The sequence below is a fragment of the Schistocerca serialis genome, unplaced genomic scaffold, assembly GCF_023864345.2.
Source record: "Schistocerca serialis cubense isolate TAMUIC-IGC-003099 unplaced genomic scaffold, iqSchSeri2.2 HiC_scaffold_1195, whole genome shotgun sequence".
NCBI lineage: Eukaryota > Metazoa > Arthropoda > Insecta > Orthoptera > Acrididae > Schistocerca > Schistocerca serialis.
Window position 1 is genome coordinate 720,001 of NW_026047398.1, and position 5,000 is coordinate 725,000.

At 62.6% G+C, this 5,000-nt stretch overlaps 1 pseudogene; it reads right to left on the bottom strand.

Moving 5' to 3' along the window:
* LOC126434848 (large subunit ribosomal RNA) overlaps positions 1–5,000 on the bottom strand; it is a 7,962-nt pseudogene that overhangs the window by 1,900 nt on the left and 1,062 nt on the right.

Sequence of the window (5,000 nt, forward strand, 5' to 3'; positions counted from 1 at the left end):
AGTCGAGCCGGAGATGGTCTCCGACTACCTGGGCGTCGATGACGCGGGCGATGCCGTCTTTAACCGCCACCACGTCAGGCTTGCGGATTCCCTCAGGTGTGCGGAGGTGGGGCTCCACAGAGACGTTGAAGCCCCTCTGCGCGAGTCCACGGGCGACATAGCGCACGATCGCGTCATGCCGCTTAACCCGGGACCCGTGCGTCCTGAAGCAAGCCTGTAACACGTGGTTGGCGGTCTCTACGGCCTGGCAGCCCGCGCGGCATCTGGTGTCCGCCTCCCGCCCGCGACTGCGCCGCGCCTTCGTGGGGAAGGCGTTGATGCGGGCGCGGAGAGCGTCGATGAAGTTACGCCCAGATAGCAGGCGACTGGTGTCAGCGACCCACTGGTGTTGCCCCTTGACGGCGGCGGAAGATGACAGCGCCGCACCGTCAAAGGCAACGTGCAGGCGCGCGGCCCACATCTCTCCAACCTGCGTCGACGATTTGAGGAGGTGGCCCTCCCACATAAGATGCCGCTCCAGCGCCTCAATCTCACGCTGCACCTCGTCCCGGCCTGCACCGTCGGCGGCTGGCCCAATCCTCTTCAGCGCCAGGAGACGGGACCGGCGAAGTGTTGGCCCCATCCATCGGCATGATGGGATGCCGAGGCCTCCCTGGGCTACAGGAGCGTGGAAGTAGCCCAGGGGAGTGTCCGCCGGAAGGCGGAACCATCTCCTGACGGCGGCACGGATGGTCACATCTGCCGCTTTCAACGCACCCACTCGGGTGCGGCTGAGGGCCAGCCCATGGTACAGGCCAGGCAGAAGTACGGTGGTGAGGGCGTGGAGGCGCTGTTGCGGCTTGAGCGGAGCTCGGGAGATGACGTCCAGCTGCTCCACCAGGTGGCGTCGTGGATTGAAAACGCAGCGACCCGCGGTGGAGAATTGCAGTCCCAGGTACCGGAAGGTTTCACCCACACGTAGGGCGGGCACGGTGGCGTTGCCCGCTTTGAAGGTAACGTCGGCGTCGACCTTCACCTTCTTGTCGCGCCCAGACGCGACTAAGGCGAGGGTGAAACACTTCCGGGCGTTGATCTGCAGCCCCAGATGGGCGAGGGCTGCGACGGCTGCGTCGATGAGGGACTGCAATCCCCTCGCGGTCGATGCAAAAAGCAGGACGTCATCTGCGAAGGCCGCAGCGTTAACTCTGCGACCAAGGATCCGAGCTCCGATGTGGGAGGGAAGTTGACTCAAAACATAGTCCACCGCAAAATTGAAAAGGAGGGGGGAGAGGGGGTCACCCTGACGCACACCCCTAGCCGGCTGCAGGGGCACGCCCACGTCGGCGCCGCCCGCTATCACTGTCGTGCTACCCTCGTAACACCTTTCGACGTACTCAATAAAGCAATCCGGCAGGCCATGAGCCCTCAGCACGGGGCGGAGGGCAGCATGGTCCACCGAATCGAACGCTTTAGAGACGTCTATCGATGCCACAAAAACAGAGCGACAGGAGCGGACTGCGTCGGTGAGAGCAGTGTCCAAGATGAAGGTGTTTTCCAACATCCCATCCCGGGGGATGAATGCCCGCTGACGTTCGTCCACAGCACATGCACGCATCAGGCGTGACGCGAGAACCTTGTGAAAGGTCCGCGCCAACACCGAGCAGACCGTAATGGGGCGAAAGTCAGCGGGGGATGTTGGTGCAGCCGTTTTGGGGAGAAGTGACGTCCGGGCGCGAAGCAGACGCTCGGGGAGGGCGCGGGCCAGGAGGAAGAGGTTCAAGAGTTTCACCAGGACTTCATGCGGCAGGCGCCGCAGCTCCGCTGGAGTCAGGCCGTCCGGCCCGGCTGCCGATCCCCTGGGCGGCAAGGCAGCAGCGACCTCCTCACGTGTGACCGGCCCCCATAGGCACTCAGGAGCGACAGGCTCCGAGTGCGGGAGAAGGGGGTCACGGATGAAGCCGGCGGTGGAGATCGGCTTCTTCGTGAAGAGGTCCGCCCAGAAGTCCAGCAGACCGGGGATGTCGGGTGGCGGCTGCAGCAGGGTGCCGTCCAGCAAGCCGCGCACGCAACGTGCACGCGACCTACGGAAGGCGTCCTGTGTGCGCGCGTATTCCCAGCGGCGCCGCTTGCGCTTCTGCAGCGGCGGGGCGGCAGGCGGCCGCTTGGATGATTGGCGCGGCCGCTGTGTCCTGGTGATCGACCTCTCCCCCCTGGACCCGACCGACGCAAGGGCATCCGGGAGCATGCCCAGGATGACATCGGGCGGCGTGCCCCGCCCCAGACCAATGACTCGATCCAGGGCAGAGAAACGCTGGGCGGAAGCAGGTAGCCCCGCCAGATGCTCCCAGATGGCGGCGTCAGTCGGCCCCTCCGGCGGCGGCCCGGTGGTGTCGGCCGCGAAGTCCTCGGCTGCGTCGACGGGCGGCGCAGCGGCCTCGCCCGCGTCAGGCAGCGAGCTCGCTGCTCCACGGCGGGACGCCGGCTCTTCGCCCCGACCGATCTCGAGCGCCTCCATGAATTGGCGGACAAGCTGCTTGTGGGCAGCTTGCCGCCGTCGGCACTTGATTGCCTCAAGCGTTCGGTCGGGGAACATCCTGGTAAGTTCTTGATTTACAAAGAAGAACCGGGCGTCCCTCTCAAGGAACAGTTCGGCCTCTGCCTTGGCGAGCGACAGGACTTCTTCCTCCGTCCACCTCGCGCGATGCCTCTCCGTCACGATCTCAGCGTTGGCGGCCGCAGGGTGTTGGCGGCGGCGATGGACCCCGAGACCGTTCTTCGTGGTAAAAGTGCGGTGGCACTCACTGCAAGCAAAGGGAGCTACACAAACTATCGCATTTTCGTTACGGCCGGTTGGCCGGATAGGTGCTGGGGTAGCTGGGGTGGCACCTTCAGCGGAAGGGCCACCATCTCTTGTTTCTTGTCGGCTGCCCCCAACTATAAAGGGATAATGCGAGGGGGGGCTGGTAACCCCCCCAAGCCCCTGGTGCGGTCTTCCACTCTGCGAAAATCAGCGGGCCCACGAGAAGGGGAGAAGACCGCAGGAGAGGAGAGGCTAAGAGGGCTAGGCCCATGTATTGCGCATCACTCTCCCTGTAACTATAACCCAAGGAAGGCACCTCGCAGCAGCAGCACGACTACATCAAGACCGCACTTCGAAAAGCCAAGTCCGGATGCAGCCACACCGCCGCCACTTGGCCACCTTAAGAGAGTCATAGTTACTCCCGCCGTTTACCCGCGCTTGCTTGAATTTCTTCACGTTGACATTCAGAGCACTGGGCAGAAATCACATTGCGTCAACACCCGCTAGGGCCATCGCAATGCTTTGTTTTAATTAGACAGTCGGATTCCCCCAGTCCGTGCCAGTTCTGAGTTGATCGTTGAATGGCGGCCGAAGAGAATCCGCGCACCCGCGCGCCCCCGGAGGAGCACGCTAAGGCGGACGCGGCCTCGCAGCAAGGAAGATCCGTGGGAGGCCAAGGCACGGGACCGAGCTCGGATCCTGCACGCAGGTTGAAGCACCGGGGCGCGAACGCCGCGCAGGCGCGCGCATCCTGCACCGCCGGCCAGCACGAGGCCAACCAACGGCGAGAGCAGACCACGCCCGCGCTAAACGCCCGCACTTACCGGCACCCCTACGGCACTCACCTCGCCCAGGCCCGGCACGTTAGCGCTGACCCACTTCCCGACCAAGCCCGACACGCCCCGATCCTCAGAGCCAATCCTTATCCCGAAGTTACGGATCCAATTTGCCGACTTCCCTTACCTACATTATTCTATCGACTAGAGGCTCTTCACCTTGGAGACCTGCTGCGGATATGGGTACGAACCGGCGCGACACCTCCACGTGGCCCTCTCCCGGATTTTCAAGGTCCGAGGGGAAGATCGGGACACCGCCGCAACTGCGGTGCTCTTCGCGTTCCAAACCCTATCTCCCTGCTAGAGGATTCCAGGGAACTCGAACGCTCATGCAGAAAAGAAAACTCTTCCCCGATCTCCCGACGGCGTCTCCGGGTCCTTTTGGGTTACCCCGACGAGCATCTCTAAAAGAGGGGCCCGACTTGTATCGGTTCCGCTGCCGGGTTCCGGAATAGGAACCGGATTCCCTTTCGCCCAACGGGGGCCAGCACAAAGTGCATCATGCTATGACGGCCCCCATCAACATCGGATTTCTCCTAGGGCTTAGGATCGACTGACTCGTGTGCAACGGCTGTTCACACGAAACCCTTCTCCGCGTCAGCCCTCCAGGGCCTCGCTGGAGTATTTGCTACTACCACCAAGATCTGCACCGACGGCGGCTCCAGGCAGGCTCACGCCCAGACCCTTCTGCGCCCACCGCCGCGACCCTCCTACTCGTCAGGGCTTCGCGGCCGGCCGCAAGGACCGGCCATGACTGCCAGACTGACGGCCGAGTATAGGCACGACGCTTCAGCGCCATCCATTTTCAGGGCTAGTTGCTTCGGCAGGTGAGTTGTTACACACTCCTTAGCGGATTCCGACTTCCATGGCCACCGTCCTGCTGTCTTAAGCAACCAACGCCTTTCATGGTTTCCCATGAGCGTCGATTCGGGCGCCTTAACTCGGCGTTTGGTTCATCCCACAGCGCCAGTTCTGCTTACCAAAAGTGGCCCACTTGGCACTCCGATCCGAGTCGTTTGCTCGCGGCTTCAGCATATCAAGCAAGCCGGAGATCTCACCCATTTAAAGTTTGAGAATAGGTTGAGGTCGTTTCGGCCCCAAGGCCTCTAATCATTCGCTTTACCGGATGAGACTCGTACGAGCACCAGCTATCCTGAGGGAAACTTCGGAGGGAACCAGCTACTAGATGGTTCGATTAGTCTTTCGCCCCTATACCCAGCTCCGACGATCGATTTGCACGTCAGAATCGCTACGGACCTCCATCAGGGTTTCCCCTGACTTCGTCCTGGCCAGGCATAGTTCACCATCTTTCGGGTCCCAACGTGTACGCTCTAGGTGCGCCTCACCTCGCAATGAGGACGAGACGCCCCGGGAGTGCGGAGGCC